At 37.9% G+C, this 18,623-nt stretch overlaps 1 long non-coding RNA gene and 1 other non-coding gene across 3 annotated transcripts; one reads left to right on the top strand and one right to left on the bottom strand.

Moving 5' to 3' along the window:
- Positions 1-11,728: 11,728 nt before the first annotated feature.
- On the top strand, positions 11,729-14,070 carry LOC140885251 (uncharacterized). Of its 2 annotated transcripts, XR_012150850.1 has the most exons (4): positions 11,729-11,876; positions 12,504-12,573; positions 12,710-12,981; positions 13,489-14,070. It is a non-coding gene; the product is annotated as an uncharacterized lncRNA (long non-coding RNA). The 2 variants fall into 2 exon arrangements; XR_012150849.1 differs by having other exon boundaries at positions 12,710-14,070.
- Positions 14,071-15,390: 1,320 nt separating this feature from the next.
- On the bottom strand, positions 15,391-15,497 carry LOC140885730 (small nucleolar RNA R71). The gene has a single exon (XR_012151147.1). It is a non-coding gene; the product is annotated as a small nucleolar RNA R71 (small nucleolar RNA).
- Between the last annotated feature and the right edge of the window lie 3,126 nt (positions 15,498-18,623).

Raw genomic sequence — 18,623 nt, 5'->3', positions numbered from 1 at the left:
TGAGACCAGTACCTTTCAACAGCATGATTCAGAACAGCTATATGAGGCATGGGAAAGGTACAAAGATTTGTTAAGGCGTTGTCCTAATCATAATATTGCAGATTGGGAAGAAATAGAGTTTTTCTACAATGGACTAAATACGCATACAAGAATGTCGGTGGACTCTACTGCTGGAGGTACCGTATTTGCCAAGGACCCCATTCAGGCTTATGATATGCTGGAACAGATGACTATCAATAGTTATCAATGGCCATCTGAACGTACTGGAGTCAAGAAGGGAGTGTACAGTGTGGATCCTCTTACACCCATTACTGCACAGCTATCTGCGTTGAGTACACAAGTTGCTTCTCTGAACAAGGTGAATATCGCAGAACCTGCAGGTGTGTCGGTTGCCATAGAAAAATCTCATCCACCTGAGGAAGCTCAATATATCAATCCCAGAGGCTATGGAAATTATCGAGGTAACCCTCCTCCTAATACTTATCATCCTGGTTTACGTAACCATGAAAACTTTTCGTATGCCAACAACAAGAATGTGTTGAAACCCCCTCCGGGATTCAATACAAATCAAGGGAAAGGTAAAGCGTCGTTGGAAGATGTGGTGTCTACATTTGTTACTGAATCTAACAAGCGGATGTCGAGGACTGAAACTCGAATGGACAGCATGGAGGCACACATGTGCAGTTTGGGAGCTATGATGAAATCTATGGAAACACAAATTGGGCAGCTTGCACATGCTTTGAAGGATCAGAACAGAGGACAATTTCCCAGCAATACTGAAGTGAATCCAAAAGAGCAGTGCAAAGCAGTTGAGTTAAGAAGTGGGAAGAAGTTAGAGGCGAAAGAGCAGAGCAAAGCCAAAGAAAGTGAAGAACCAGTGGTTGAAGAAAGTGTAGTTGAAGAGCCCAAGAAGGAAGCTGAATCTAAACCGCTTTACAAGCCACAACTTCCTTATCCACAGCGGTTCAAGAAGAAGGCACTTGATGAGCAGTTTTCTAAGTTCCTAGATATCTTCAAGAAGATACATATCAATATTCCATTTGCGGATGCCTTGGAACAAATGCCTAATTATGCAAAGTTCATCAGAGATGTCATGTCCAAGAAGAGGAGATTGCAAGAAAATGAAGTGGTGAATCTGACAGAAGAATGTAGTGCAATCCTGCAGAAAAAGTTGCCCCAAAAGCTTAAGGATCCAGGGAGTTTTACTATCCCTTGTTTTATTGGTGGTTCTAAGGTAAATAGAGTTTTATGTGATCTAGGAGCAAGTATAAATTTAATGTCTTTTTCTGTTTACAGGACTTTGGAGCTTGGAGAAGTCAGGGCGACCAACATCACATTATAGCTGGCTGATCGGAGTATCACATATCCACGGGGTATTGTGGAGGATGTTTTGGTGAAAGTAGACAAATTTATATTTCCAGCACTTCGTGATTTTGGATATGGATGAAGATGAAGAAACTCCCTTGATTTTTGGGAGACCGTTTCTAGCTACTGCACGCGCACTGATCGATGTCCATAAGGGAGAGCTCACACTTCGCGTTGGTGGTGAAGCTGTGATTTTCAACATCTATCACACCATGAGGAGCCCAAATGAGGTAAGTACATGTAAGAGCATTGAAATTATTGATTCTCATAACTCTTTTTCATGTGCAGGAATTACTGACCCGCTTGAAAGATGTTTGGTGGCGGACGAGGTGGTTGATAAGGAAGAGGATTGGGAGTTACATGAACAAAACATATTCCTAGACAGCGCTCCAAAAGAAAAAATGGTGAGTTCTAAGGAATCTGAAGCATTGGAAAATAGTGCAACTGAGGTATCTCCTGAAACTCATGATCTGAAAACATTGCCTGCGCACCTATGTTATGAATTTCTTGGTGAAAATTCTACTTGTCCTGTTATTATATCTGCTCATTTGTCTGCTGTAGAGAAAGATAAGTTGTTGAGAGTTCTGAGAAATTTTAAAACTGCTTTAGGATGGTCAATTTCGGACATTAAGGTTATTAGTCCAACAATTTGCATGCATAAAATTTTGATGGAAGAGTCTTATACCCCTTATGTTGATCATCAGAGACGATTATATCCCGCTATGAAGGAAGTAGTTAAGAAAGAAGTTTTAAAGTTGTTAAATGCGGGCATGATTTATGCTATTTCTGACAGTAGTTGGGTATCTCCTGTTCAAGTGGTGCCTAAGAAGGGTGGGATTACTGTGGTTAAAAACGAGAATAATGAGTTAATCTCCACACGTACAGTAACTGGCTGGCGAGTTTGTATAGATTATAGGAAGTTGAACAAAGCTACTCGAAAAGATCATTTTCCACTTCCTTTCATTGATCAAATGCTTGATAGACTTGCTGGTTATAGTTATTACTGCTTCTTAGATGAGTATTCAGGTTATAATAAAATTTCCATAGCACCGGAGGATCAGGAGAAGACTACTTTTACGTGTCCCTATGGCACGTTTGCTTTCAGGAGGATGCCGTTTGGACTGTGTAATGCACCTGCAATTTTTCAGCGGTGTATGATAGCGATCTTTGCAGATATGGTGGAGGACATGATGGAAGTGTTTATGGATGACTTTTCAGTATTTGGTTCCTCTTTTGATCATTGCTTGCATAATCTGTCTCTTGTTTTGCAGAGGTGCCAGGAAAAGAATCTAGTGCTAAATTTGGAAAAATGTCACTTTATGGTGCAAGAGGGCATTGTCCTTGGACATAAAGTGTCATCCAATGGATTAGAGGTAGATCGAGCCAAAGTAGTTGCAATTGAAAAGCTTCCACCTCCGAAGAATATCAAGGGCATCAGAAGTTTTTTAGGCCATGCAGGGTTTTATCGGCGTTTCATCAAGGATTTTTCTAAAATCACAAAACCCCTGTGTAATTTACTTGAAAAAGATTCTACATTCATTTTTTATGATGATTATTTGCAGGCCTTTGAAAAGATCAAGACGGCGTTGACCACATCACCCATCATGATTGCGCCGGATTGGAAGGAGCCCTTTGAGCTTATGTGTGATGCTAGTGACTATGCAGTGGGCGCTGTATTAGGCCAGAGGAGAGATAAGATTTTCAGAGCCATATATTATGCCAGCCGCACCATGGATGCCTCCCAGCAAAACTACACTACTACAGAAAAAGAGATGCTTGCAGTAGTTTTTGATTTTGATAAATTTCGTCCATATTTAATTGGTACTAAAGTAGTTGTTTATACTGACCATGCAGCGATTTGCTACTTTTTTGCCAAAAAGGATGCCAAGCCACGCTTGATAAGGTGGATTCTACTGTTACAAGAGTTTGACTTTGAGATCAAAGACAAGAAGGGAAGTGAAAATCAAGTTGCAGATCACTTGTCGAGATTGGAGTTAGAGGATGTGAAAGAGGAAGAGAGCATAAAGGAACTGTTTCCAGATGAACAGATCTTTGAGGTAAGTTCCTATATCCCTTGGTTTGCTGATATAGCGAATTTTTTGTCTTGTGGTGCTATGCCTCCAGAGTTGAATCGACATCAGAAGAAGAAGTTTTTCCATGAAACTAAGTTCTACTTATGGGATGATCCCTACATTTTCAAACTTTGTGCTGATCAAGTGATTCGACGATGTGTGGCGAGGCAAGAGGCAGCTGAAATTTTGGAACAATGCCATTCCTCTCCCTATGGAGGACATTTTGGAGCCACCCGAACTGCCGCTAAGGTATTACAATCTGGTTTTTATTGGCCTACGTTATTTAAATATAGTTATACCTTAGTCAAATCATGTGATAAGTGCCAGAGAACGGGAAATATTTCTAGAAAGCATGAATTACCCCTCACAAACATTTTAGAAGTTGAATTATTTGATGTGTGGGGTATTGATTTTATGGGTCCTTTTCCCCCTTCTTTTGACTACACTTATATCCTATTAGTAGTGGATTATGTGTCGAAATGGGTGGAAGCAATTGCCACCTCTACTAATGATGCTCATGTTGTAGTAAAATTTTTGTAGAAGAACATTTTTACACGGTTTGGAACACCACGAGCAATAATCACTGATGAAGGTACGCACTTTTGTAATAAAATTTTTAATACCTTGCTCGCTAAGTATGGTGTCAGGCATAAGGTGGCGTGTGCATATCATCCGCAAACCAATGGTCAAGCGGAAATTTCTAACTGAGAAATCAAGCAAGTATTAGAGAAGACGGTGAAGACGAATAGAAAAGATTGGGCACTCATGCTGGATGACGCATTATGGGCATATCGCACTGCGTTAAAACACCGATTGGGATGTCACTGTATAGGTTGGTGTTTGTTAAGGCATGTCATTTGCCCTTGGAGTTAGAGCATAAAGCATTTTGGGCGGTCAAGAAGCTGAATATGGATATCGAAGCATCGGGGGAGTTACGTAAATTACAGTTGACAGAATTGGATGAGTTTCGAAATGATGCATATGAGAATGCCAAGATCTACAAGGAGCAAACAAATAAGTGGCATGATAAGAACATTGTACCTCACGAATTCGAACCAGGTCAGAAAGTATTGTTATTTAACTCCCGTCTAAAATTTTTTCCAGGAAAATTGAAGTCCATATGGTCTGGACCATTTATGGTGGAGAAGGTATATCCGCACGGTGCGATTTAGCTGCGATGTACAGATGGAAGAATATTCAAAGTGAACGGGCAAAGGGTGAAACATTATTATGGTACTGAAGTACGAAGTACTGAGAGTACTCTCCTCACAGACCCGGCTTAAAACTGGTGAAAGTCCGGCTGAGGACTATAAAACAAGCGCTAAATGGGAGGCAACCCATTTGTCCTTTTAGTTTTAATTTTGTCTTTTCGGTTTTTGCTTTGCATTTTGTCATTTTCTTGTTAGTTATTTTTTTCTTCCTTTTATTTCATTTTCAGGAACCATTTCCAAAATGTCATGCGCGCCCACGTGTCCCGAAAATAACAAGTGAAGAACTGGTCCAGACGGCTATGCACGCCCGCCTCTCCTGTGGCGCGCCCGCGCGTGAAGAAATGTCAATCTCGAAGTTATTTATAGTGCACTATGCGTGCCCGCCTCACTTTAGGCGTGCCCGCGCCTTAAAATAATGAACACAAGTGCAGTTCTACAGAGTGCTATGCGCGGGCGCTGGTCACTGAGGCGTGCCCGCGCGTCGATTTACGATAAAAAGAACATGAGCAGTGCACTATGCGCGCCCGCCTTACCTGATGCGCGCCCGCCTCGACTGCACTTATTGCCCGATTTCTTCCCTTCTTTCTCTCATTCCCTTTTCTATTTTTACCTTATATTTCCTTTTCTTCCAACTCTTTTTCTCTCCAAAATGCTGTTTTTTCTCCATCTCTTCCTCTATTGTCAATCTTTTCCCTTTTATCTCTATATTTTTGTTCTTTTCTCTCAATTCGTCCTCTTTACCTTCTAAATTTTCGTTTTCTCTAATCTCTAATTTCTTGTTCAAGGGTGGGGCATCGAGCTTGGTGCAAGGCTATACTTTTCTGGGTTATTGTGGAGTTTTCTCTTGCTCCAGTGGTAAGTTCTTTGTTCACGTGTGTGCCCACTTTTCTGTTTATTGGGTTCTTGAATTGGAAGGAGCTTTTGGAGTGGATTTGTCATTGCGTGGGGTGAATTGATTGTAGTAGTTATTACATTGAAGTGTAGAGGTGGTGTGACTGGAATTCTTAGTTGTGGGTATCAAGATTGTTGAATTGTTCTTGTGAATTGCAAGTTCATATTGTGCCTGCCAAGTTTTTGATTTATGGCTCCTAAGAAGAAAACAAAGTTGGGGGAATCTTCATCTTCCACCCCTGATTTTGATAATCATCGTTTTTGGAATCCAAAGGCCGAAGCAAATTATCAAGAGTTGCTTTCTAAGAATATTTTGCCTGAGAGAGGATTTGACACTACCGTTGGTTTTGAGCCAAATGGAATTATTAGAAGCAATGTCGGGGATGAGGCGATACAGCGTCACTGGCTTCAATTTGTTAAGCAGCCTCAAGAAGCTGTTATTTCAGTGGTGCGAGAGTTCTATGCCAATCTGAAAGTTAAACACATTGACTTCAACGTATTAGTCAGAGGACACATGGTGCCGTTTGATTCGGTTGCAATTAATACTCTCTTTCAGATTCCGCCAATAGACAATGATGAGTATGTGGCATATCGATCTGGGGACATTGATTATGATGCTATTATCCAATCTATCTGTGTCGAGGGAGCTGTGTGGAGATTGGGAAGTGATTTTAAACCTTCCAAGTTGCGAAAGGTTGATTTGAAAAGTGATGCCAAGAGATGGTACACTCTCGTCTGTGCTAGACTGAAGCCCACAGACCATGATCATGAGGTCACACGTGAAAGGGCGATTCTTGTTTATTGCATCGTGGAATGAATGGCTATGGATTTGGGCCGTATCTGTCAAGAGACGATTCAAAATGTGTTTACTGGTCGATCAAGGGGGGGCCTTGCTTTGCCTTCCATTATTACTGATTTGTGTGAAGCAGTGGGGGTTGATTGGAGCCCGACTGAAGAGTTGTTGAAGCCCACGGCTCTCATACCCGGTGGTTCTTCGTCCTCTCGCCACCAATATGATAGTGAACAAAGAGAACGTGCGGCTAGAAGATCTTTCAATGCTCGAGCTGATGCTAGTCGAGCTTCTGCATCACAGTCTGCGACGCCTCCTTCTTTGGAAGCGCGGGTTACATCCATTGAGGAAGATTTGAGCCAACATCGTCAAGAATTCCATCACTTTCAGCAAAGACATGACGTTTTCATAGATTACATGATGGGATTCACTGGTGCATTGAGCCACCAATTTCCTCAAGCGGCGAGTTCGGCTCATCCTTTTCCCCCTTATCCTCAGTGGCCACCTGCTTTTGGTACTTCAAACCCGGCACCTGCTGTTGATAGTCACGATATGAGTGATGACAGCAACGACCACTGACGGTCGTCGTTTGAGGTACATGTCCTATTTCTTTCTTGTTTAAATCATTGAGGACACTGATTGTACCAAGTTTGGGGGGATTTTGCTTTGTGATTCCAAAGTGCTGAATTTGTTTTTATTCCTTTTTGTGTGTTTTGTTTTAGTTTGTTTTTTTGTTATTGTGTTCAGTCTTCTGTATTGTGTATTGGTGGGATGCATTTGCAAGATTGGATTAGTTTGTGAGGTTGTGAAAGGGTGAATTGTTGAGTGAATGTGAGTTACATCCAAGAAACCATGAAAGAAATGAAAATACATTGGCCAATGATGCAAATGATACGGAGATGAATGAATCCCTATACATTCTGTGCTTTTGGTTAAGTCTGAATTAAAACATACAAACATAGAAGTGAATGAGGCAATTCTTGAGATCTTTGGGCTTGATTTTTATTGGAAGTATTGAATCCTTAGTTGCCCTTCGAGCTTTCACAAGATATACATGAGTACTTTAGGTACATGATCTGAGTTGAAAATCATCGTTTTCTGTTGATGATTATTTCTTTTCTGCACTGGTTAAATTTTGTGTGATTTACTTGTGAATTGAGATTGTCTAGAACTAGTTCGAACACCCTTTGAGGCGCAATACGGACAATACTGAGATTAGGGATGATTTAGGCTTTTTTTTCTGAATTCGTTTGAGCCTTTCAAGCTACCTTATTAATTTTATCCCTAGTACCTTGTTTGAGCTTTATCTGAAAATCGAATGGCATGCGTGTAAACGTGTGATTATACCCCCATTCGTAATTATTTCAAGGTCCTACATTGACTACCTAAATAGCCTATACACTAATTCCTACCTTTAAGGGAGTAATTTGAATGCTAAATTGTTAGATGCTCCTAGTTGATTTTTTTGTGAAAATGGAATGGTGTGGTGGTGATTTGAAAAGAAAAAAAATGAAAAGAGGTAGTAGGAAAGAAGAAAAAAAATGTGGTAGAGAGTTGAAAAAGTTCTGAAAAAGAAGAGTTGTGAAAGAGTTTTGAAAAAAAAAATTGAGAAATGAAGTGAATTGAAATAGTGTGAAATTGTGAATGAAAAAAGGAGTTGAAATTAGATTAAGCATAGAAATATGAATTACTCCTTTATTTGAATTCTTATCCTTCATTTGTAGCCATGAGCCAGACCTTACATTATAAGCTAATTAAGTCCTATTGACCGAGTCTCAGTTGCCCAATATACTAGTGGAGAAGGGTTGCGAGAATCTAGCCTATGGATGATTGATTGACACTCTTAATGAATATGAATTTTTGACCGAAACACGCACACAAGTTTCTTTTGTGAAATAACCTGATTTTTGCGTGTGTTTCAAAAGTAATTATCCTTTGTTTGATCCTTTCACCTGTTAAAGTTCTCCTGATCTATGAATGTGTGAATTGAGTTAGATAAGAGTATTTTGCACGTAAGTTGCGGGATTTGTAAGTTTTGGAGGTTCACTAGCTTGTGTTTGAAAAATGATAGTTTGATATGATTGGATGAAATTTTCTGAATATTTTGCTAAGGCCATTGTTTCATAGTAATTCTTGGTTGGTCTTGATTTGTTGAGTGGAATAGTTAGTGTTTTGTGATTGAGACTTGATTGGTTTTGCTCGGGACTAGCAAACATTTAAGTTTGGGAGAATTTGATAAGTGCATTTTGTGCACGTAATTTGTGTTGATATTATTGGATAATTGCTTGGTTTCGAGCGGAATTATGTGGAAGTGTTGTTGTTTTTGTTGGATGTCAGGAATTATAGGAAATAATGAATGTATGATAGAAGAAATCATAGAAGTCAAGAAAAGAGCGAAGCAAGCGAAGATGGTTCGTAGTTTGAAGAAACCTGGACAGACGACTATGCGCGCCCGCGCGTCAACTTAAGAGAAACTCAAGAATTTTCTACAGGAAGCTATGCGCGCCCGCGGCTGGTGTGGCACGCCCGCGCATGAAGTCGAGTTACTAAGTGTCTGAGACAGTGTATTATGCGCGCCCGCGCGTCGTAGTCTGTATGACGAAGTGCTGTGTTTAAGGGCGTATTTAAGGGTTTTTCAGACCTAATGAGAGGGATCTAGCCGCCACTACACAAAAATAATCTTGAGAGAAAAGTCGTTGAAGTTTCGATCGAGATTTGGAGTTGCTTGGAACGAAGACGAAGACTTTTCGACCGGACACGGAAGAAAGACTTCGGATTTGTTATCTTTACTTTACTTATTTCTTTTGAGATTGAATTATGTTTGAATTTCTGAACATGATTTATGTTGCTATGAATTTTATTATGAACTAAACTTTTTAAGTCTAGAGGTCGATGTAGCCTGGTCAAGACATATTTATGAATTGTTGATTTTAATGAATTGAGTTCTTCTAAATTAATTGTGATTCTAGGTTTGATAGTCTTTTCAATTTACTGGCCATAAATTGATTTGTCATATTTATTCAGAATTCGGCACTCGGGAGAGGGGATTTAGAATAGGATCAATAGAATTCACACTTTTAATTGTTTATATGTTTCGGGAGAGCTTATAACTTTAATAGAACCTAAAAAAAAACATTGTTTCACACATATCATTACAAGTAGATTTTTATAGGGATATTGAAATCGATCTGTAATTGATACATTCTATTTGATACTCGAAAGAGGGAAATAGTATAATCTATGTGTTCTTGGTTATTAATTTAAATGAATTCATGAAAATAGATTGATTGAGATTGAATATTGTTGAGACCAGGTGAAATCAAACCTCTAGACTATTTTTCTCTGATTGATAATCTCTAAAGGATTGTGTTTGTGCGCGCTTTTCAATCTTCTTAATTGTTTAATTTGTCATCAACCCCTCTAAAGTTTAATTTCCTAAATAAAATTAAGACTATTTTAATTGCAAGTATTGAATATTTTCAAATTATTCCTTGTGGGATCGACACTCTCTCTTTCACTTTACTAAAACTTGACACTCGTACGCTTGCGAGTATTTTTCACAACAGTTATTTAGTTAATTAATATAATATGTTATTTTTACTCATTTAGGAAATAAACACACCCATTTTGGTTTGTCTTTCAGATGAGTAAATCAACTTCAACCGAGTTTTGGAATCATATACCAAAGAGATATATTGCATGAATGGAAAGTTAAAATTGAAAATTAAAATTTTTCTCATTCTTATATAAGAGTTTGTGTATTCCTTTGAATGTTTTTCACAAAAAGACAATCACCAGCCCTAAATAGTACAAAGTAAGGAGCTTACCTTAGGAGTTAGGACATCCGTATTAGTATTCGTTAATCCCCATTATTCTTATAATAACTATTTTGGTTATAATGTTTGCTGAAAACCTGAAACCAGTTAATTTTCCCTTTGTTTAAAGTTTAATCATTTTTTTAGAGTGTTGATCACACAAGACACATTAATATCTAACATCAATAATTCTTGGTGTCATATAATTATTTTTTGATATTATATCAGTATTACAATAACAATGATTAGTAAAATCGAAAAATATATATATATATATTGATGGATTAAGAAAATAAATTGAGCGACAACATCACAAAGAACTGAAACTAATATGTTAGTTAGAAGATTTAAAAAAAAAATCTTCTCACTGATATACTAACTCTAAATTTTTTTTTAAAAAAAATAAAAAAATCTAACAAAATTCATGAAAAATATAGAATTTATTTCGACAAACTTAAAAATTTCACTGGAGGGCTAACCAAAGATTTTCCCATCGAATGCTCTTGATGATAGCCAACTAATAAAAGGAATAGTATTAAAGATAGTAGAGTGCTACTTGCAACAAACACTTCGATCGGACCTAATTTGCAAATAAGTTCAATACATATGGCATAAAAATTATACAAGAATGTCATGTATATTTTATTTGTATGCATTTGAGTTTGACCGTGCATGCTGGGATTTTTTTAGATATTTTTTCCTTAAAAAGAAGACGTACGCAGACAAACGCACGAGCCCAGGTACCTAACAGCGTCTCTAGCCCTAGACATTGATAATGACGCAACTTCAAATTAAAGTGCAGCCCTAGAGTTTTAGATATATAATTAACACAGGAAATTATATTAAAACAATCTAAAATATATACAAGAGGCTGTATCGATTAGGCCCCAATGGGGTGTTCAAGTTGATGGAACAAGTGAACTCTTGGCCAGAGGTCAGAAGTTCGATTTTCCCTACCAATACTTTCTTGGGCTAGTCTGTCACACAGGGTTTGCCCAGTATGATTTACATGACTAGCGTAGTTTGCAGGCTATTGCGTTAGTCCGGGGTTTACCCAGAGCGCACCTAAGGGTAGCGGCTGCGAGTTCCCACGTCACAAAAAAGAGACTGTATCGATTAGGCCAGCTCTTCAGTAGTTAATAATTCGTTGCACATATAATTTAAATTTTGGGTAATTAGTTATAATATGCACTTATTTCTACTCATTTAGGAAATAAAAACATACACATTTTGGATTGTTTTTCGGATGAGTAAATCAACTCCAATCAAGTGTTGGAATCAGATACCAAAGAGATATATGCACACTCGACTGGAAGTTTAAATTGGAATTTAGTATTTTTCTCATTTTCAAAAACAAAAATTTTTTTTGTCTATTATTTTGAAGGGGTGGTTCGACCCTAGCTTTAGGGTACAACCCTAACCCACACAAAATATGACATGTGTCATTTTATTTTTAATATTTTTTATTTTTTTTCTCTAATTATTTCACCATCTATCTTAACAAATCTTAACCCTGGTTAATGCTTGGAGGGAAAACTCAATAAAGTGATTAGAGTGATTTCTGTCAATTTTTTCAACCCCAACCCAGAGCCGCCGCCGCCTACATTTTTGAAGCAAAAAGCAACCCACTTTGTAACTTAATATTTTAAAATCACCCATAGATTTTTAAAGAAAATTTCAAATAACACGATTACCATCCGAGCATCAACAATCGCCACTACCGGAGCTTCACGTACGTTATTTTTCAGTGTTTACTCTCATTCACATTATATTTTTGTGCATTGTATATTTATGCAGTTTATTGATTATTTTACATTTATGCACATTTGTTAGAATTTTTTGCAATTTGATAAAATTAATGGCACTATATATACTCTCGATGGATCGGTGGATTAAATTTATTGGATACAAAAATATTTTTGTATATTTCACCCATAATTTTCCAGTTTATCCCATTCATAATTATATTTCTTAACATTGTATATTAATGATTTTTTTTGGTTATTATATTTTATGCAAATTTTGAATAATTGTTTGCAATACAATGAAATTAGTGGTGCTGTACTCAATGAATGAGTGAAGAACTAAATTTATTGGATTTTTTTTTATTTCGTATTTTTATATATATTTCTACCCATTACTTCTATTTTGCATGTAAATCGTGAATCAATGGTTTATACGATACAATACAATTACAAACTTTTGTAGGACAATGCATGTATATATTATAAAATTGTCAATTTTGTTTTCTAAGTGAAAGTGGCAGGCTGTGCTGCTGTGCAAATAAAAAATTACCTTATTTAACAAAAAGTACAACATAACAAATCTCTCATTGAATTTTTGTTTCTGATTCATGTAGGTCATTATTCATATAATGGAACAATATCATCCTCTCTCCCCTGAAGCCGATAAAATAAATGATACTCCAGGTTCGTAATTCTCTATCATTAAAGAAAATTTATTATTATTATTATTATTATTATTATTATTATTATTATTATTATTATTATTATTATTATTATTATTATGTTTATTTAATTCAATTGTGAAATTTTATTTATAAAGGGTGAGCCCCACCCCCAAGAGCCCCACACAGAGCCGCCCCAAGCCCCAGCGTGAAGGGAGGTAAATCAAGGTTATGTCTGGCCAGGTAAGTACCCAGGGAGAGGAAGGCTCGCAGGCGCGATAAACAAGGCCAAATACACCTTTTACGGGATTCGAACACTAGTCACCTTCTTTTATTTATTGTTATAGATTTGGTGGGTGGTATATATGATCAAGTTGAAATCGCAAATGAAGAACAATGTAAAGAATCTTTGGATTCGGAATATATTCAGGTACCACCTACCAATTCTATTGCAGATCGATTGGAGAATAGGTTATGTGCTGGCCAAGTGGTCTTAAGTGTTGAAGATGCGTACTTACTTTATTGTAATTACGCACACGCTAAAGGTTTTAGTGTTAAAAAAGGAGATCAGCATTATTTTCCTGGCACTGCCGAACTCCAAGCTAAAGAGTTTGAATGTTCTTGTGAAGGTGGTAAAGATGAAAAATGTTCCAGTGAAAGAATACCCATCTACCTAAAGCCGATAACAAGAACTAAATGTAAAGCTAAACTTAGAATCACAAGACAAAATGGAAGTGAATGGAAGGTTGCTAAGTTTGTAATTGAACATAATCATGAAATGGTTGATAGGAGTCGTTTTTGTGTGTTATTTTGCTTTGTTTTGCGTTTGTTTTGTTGTCGTTTCGTTTTCGTTGTGTCTGTTATTTACCTTTTTGTGTCGTTTATTGTTTTTTTAGTTTTTGTTGTCACTCCTCTGGTTTCTTTATTTATATTGTAGGAAATCACCAAGAAATGCTGATACTCGGTGAGAAGGCGATGCACAATGGAGGCCGTGAGGAGAGCACAAGAAGAAAGTCACATTTCTGGAAAAAGCAAGGCGCGTGGGCTGTTGTTTTCTATCGCGCGGGCGCAGTCACGATTGAGAAAGACAGTAGCTTGATTCAAGCGAGGCGTGCGGGCGGCCATTTTCTACCGCACGGGCGCAGTCACGAAGGAACAAAACAGTAGGTGGCAGAGTTTTGAGGCGCCCGAGCGGTAATTTTCTACCGCTCGGGCGCGATGCGCTGATTTGATATTTTAATTTCTTTTGAGAGTTTATTTCGGGAAGGATTCTTGGGGACTATAAATACAATTATTTCCTGAGTTTTAGAGGGTTAGACAGACGCACATCAGGAAGCAGACGACGGCTGAACGCTCGAGAATTTCTCTTCTCTGTTGGGAGTTTTTCTTTTCTTCTCTTCTTAATTTTTATGTTAAACACTTTTGAGATTGAATTTTTGTAATGAATTTCAGTAGCTAAGTTTTTATTTTGTTGGAATCGATGGGATCCTAACCCCGAAACACTTTAGTGTGATTGAATCATCGGATGTATTGAGATTTGATTTATGTTTATAATTGATTTTATCATGTTTTTCTTTCTATGTTGATGATTAGCTATCCTTAACATAGATTCGTAAATTGTGAATTGCTATCGAGAGATAGATTCTTAATTAGGACGAATGATAGAATCCATGGACTTAAAATATGCATAGAGATATGGTATTTAGTACATGTTGATAGTCATAGACCACCAGGTCGAAAGTTGTAGAATTCATAGAACGCAAAGCAATCAGTCATGATAAATAATTAAAGAGATTTAATTATTTCACTGATTTGATTAGTTTGACATCACCTCGAGAGAGAGTGTCAATGTTATAGGAATTTCTGTCAAATTTATAAGAATACATTAATTTCCAATCGTCCAGTTCAATTAGGGGAAAGGTGAACCGAAATTCCAACAAAATCATTTTGAATTGGTATTCTTCAATCTGAGAATTGATTGTTTGGTTGTGAAATTCACTTTTATTTACATTAAGTTTTTAATTTTAAATCTTAGATAATTCCAAAATCAAATTTGCGATACTTTGTGTAGTTGAAAATTAGAGAAACAAATTATTATTGTTAGTCCCTGAGGACGATACTCGTACTCAGTACATTTTATTATAACTTGAATCGTGCACTTACAATTATTATCGACTAGATTTGAGAGATTTGTAAAGAAAATTTAAGTGTTAGTATTCCGTCGATCAAGTTTTTTGGCGCCGTTGCCGGGGACTAAATAGATTTTAATTTGTTTTATTTGATTTTTCTCTATTACAATTTTAATCACTCTTTTCCATCTGTGGATTGCAGGATTCTCTTGCAGTACATGCAACACTCACCTGAGGAACTATTGCCTTTTGATTCAGAAATCGAGAGAACTTTTCATAGGAGAAGAAGGCAACAACAGGAACAAGAAATGGAAGAAGAACATGAACAGGAACAACCAGAGTACAGATCCATGATGGATCTTGCCTTGCCAAACGTTGAAGGTGCTAGACCAAGCATCATCCGAAAAACTGTAGCAGCTAATCACTTTGAGATAAAGCCGGCCATTCTTCAAATGATTCAGAACACACTTCAATTTGGTGGGAGTGTCATTGATGAACAATATGTACACATCACAAATTTTCTGGAAATTTGTGATACATTCAAGATACAGGGAGTTTCTAATGACGCTATTCGGTTGCGTTTATTCCCTTTTTCACTGTGAGACAAGGCGAAAGCATGGCTGACGAATTTACCTGCAGGTTCCATCACGAATTGGGATGATTTGGCGAAGTCTTTCCTCACCAAATACTTTCCACCGTCTAAGTCAATGAAGTTGAGAGCTGATATCACAACTTTTTCCCAAGGAGAATAGGAAACGTTTTACGAAGCATGGGAGCGCTACAAGGATCTACTGCGAAGATGTCCACACCACCAATTACCAGAGGGTCTTGTGGTACAAACTTTTTACTATGATCTTACTCACTCAAATCGTACCATGTTAGATGCAGCTGCAGGTGGAAATCTTATGCAAAAATCGTCGGAGGATGGCTTTGAATTAATCGAGGAAATGGCATCTAGTAGCTATCATCCTCAATCTGAAAGGGGTGCAGCCCGGAAATCTTCTGGAATTCATCAAATTGATGCATTCACATCAGTGGCTGCTCAACTTGAAGTCATGAACAAAATGATTGAGGAGCTAAGCGTGGGAAACTCGGTGATGCGAGTACAAGAAGTGTGGTGTGAAAAATGTGGTGCAGAGCATTTCACGAAAGACTGTCAAACATTTTCTCAACCAGAGGGAGTTATGGCAAGTTACATGGGAAATCAAAATCGCCCAAGGAATGACCCATTTTCGAATTCATACAATCCAGGGTGGAAACAACATCCAAATTTCTCGTGGGGTGGATAGAATAATAAAGCATATGGAAATCAGAACTACAGCAGGCAACCTCAAGAGGAGAAATCAAGCTTGGAGCAGATGATGCAGAAGTTTATATCATCTACTGAAACCCGCATGCAGAATCAAGATGCATCGATAAAGAATCTGAAGAATCAAATAGGGCAATTGGCCAAATCAATTTCCAGCAGAGATCAGGGTACTTTGCCAAGTGACACTGAGAAGAATCCGAAAGAACAGGTGAAAGCAATTGAATTAAGGAGTGGAAAGACGGTCGAGCCTGAACCAAAAAGCGAGAAAGAGCCAGAAACAGTTACATCAGAAAAAACTTCAGGTAAGTCGTCTATCTTAACACCCCCACCCACTTCACAATCAAAAATTGTTGTGCCACCACCGTTTCCTGCAGCTCTTAAGAAGGCCAAGCTAGACTCTCAGTTTGGTAAATTCTTAGAAGTGTTTAAAAAATTAAATATCAATATACCCTTCGCTGATGCACTGATGCAAATGTCAAGTTATGCGAAATTCTTGAAAGAGATCCTTTCTAACAAGAGTAAATTGGAGGAGCATGCAATGATAAGTCTGACAAAAAACTGCTCGGCGCTGGTTCAGAATAAAATCCCACTAAAGCAAAAGGATCCAGGGAGTTTCTCTATACCCTGTGTAATTAATGATGTTCAATTTCATAAGGCTTTGTGTGATTTGGGTGCGAGTATAAATCTAATGCCTTAATCTGTGTTTAGGAAATTGAACTTGGGAGAACCAAAGTCCACCAGAATGTCGTTACAACTGGCGGACAAGTCCATCAAATATCCACGAGGTATAATCGAGGACGTACTTGTAAAAGTGGACAAATTCATCTTCCCCGTGGACTTCGTGGTGTTAGATATGGAAGAGGATTTGGACATGCCACTCATCTTGGGTAGACCTTTCCTGGCAACAGGAAAGGCACTAATAGATGTCCAGAAGGGAGAGTTGCTTTTGAGAGTGGGAGAAGAGAAAATTTCGTTTGATGTTTTTAATGCTTTAAAATTTTCTCAGAATAATGAAGAATGTTTTCAACTAGATGTAGTGGATTCATTGTTATTTGATTATGTGCAGGATACTTTTCAGGAACCATTAGAAACTGCACTTATATCTGAGCATGTGGACGATTTCAGTGATGAAATTGAAGAGATGACTGCATATTTGAATGACAACCAGTCATGGAGAAGAGGTGGAAAGCTTAGACTTGAAGATCTTGGCGACCGGAAGGATTTAGTCCTTCAGAAACCAAGCATTGAGGAACCACCCACTTTGGAATTGAAACCATTGCCTACCCATCTCAAATATGTATTTTTAGGTGAGAATGATAATTTACCTGTCATAATTTCGTCTTCTTTGACAGGTGAGATGGAGGCCAGATTAATGGATGTACTCAAGAATCACAAGTGTGTATTTGCTTGGAAAGTGGCAGATATCATAGGAATAAATCCGTCCATATGCATGCACAAGATCTTAATGGAAGAGAGCATCAACCCATTAGTCCAACCACAGAGGAGACTAAACCCGAAGATGCAGGAAGTGGTAAAAGCTGAGACGATCAAACTGTTGGACGCAGGTATCATTTATCCTATTTCTGATAGTCCATGGGTGAGTCCAGTGCAGTGTGTACCAAAGAAAGGGGGGATAACTGTCATAAAGAATGAGAATAATGAATTAATACCTACTAGGACAGTTAAAGGTTGGCGTGTGTGCATAGACTATAGAAAATTAAATGACGCGACCCGTAAGAATCATTTTCCTCTCCCGTTCATTGATCAAATGCTAGAGAGATTGGCTGGGTATGAGTTTTACTGTTTTTTAGATGGGTACTCAGGATACAATCAAATAGCGATTACACCTGAAGACCAGGATAAAACGACTTTCACTTGCCCATATGGTACGTTTTCCTATAGACGTATGCCTTTCGGATTGTGTAACGCTCCTGCTACTTTTCAGAGATGCATGACTGCCATTTTTCATATTATGGTCGAAATTTTTTTAGAAATTTTCATGGATGATTTTTCTATTTTCGGTCAATCTTTTGATGCATGTCTGCATAACTTGAATTCTGTTTTAATGAGATGTGAGGAGACAAATTTGGTGCTGAACTGGGAGAAGTGTCATTTCATGGTGACAGAAGGTATAGTTCTGGGTCACCGAATTTCTGAAAAGGGGATCGAGGTGGACAGGGCCAAGGTGCAAGTTATTAAAAATTTACCTCCACCCATGACAGTCAAGGGAGTTAGAAGTTTCTTAGGACATGCTGGTTTTTATCGGCGATTTATTAAGAACTTTTCAAAAATTGCCAAACCTTTGTCTTCTCTGCTAATGAAAGATACCCCTTTTGATTTTGATTCAAATTGTTTGCAGGCCTTTGAGGTGTTGAGAGAAAGACTGGTGACTGCACCAGTACTGACATCGCCAAACTGGGATCTTCCATTTGAGATAATGTGTGATGCCAGTGACTCTGCTGTTGGTGCGGTACTCGGCCAATGAATAGATAAGGTATTCCGAACCATCTACTACGCTAGTAAGACTCTTAATGAAGCTCAGCTGAATTATGCCACCACTGAAAAGGAATTGTTAGCTGTAGTATTTGCACTGGAAAAATTTCATTCATACCTTGTACTTTCAAAAATCACAAT

Source organism: Henckelia pumila, chromosome 2 (assembly GCF_033568475.1).
Source record: "Henckelia pumila isolate YLH828 chromosome 2, ASM3356847v2, whole genome shotgun sequence".
NCBI lineage: Eukaryota > Viridiplantae > Streptophyta > Magnoliopsida > Lamiales > Gesneriaceae > Henckelia > Henckelia pumila.
The sequence above is the reverse complement of the archived record's forward strand: the minus strand, read 5'-3'. Positions and strand labels throughout refer to the sequence as shown.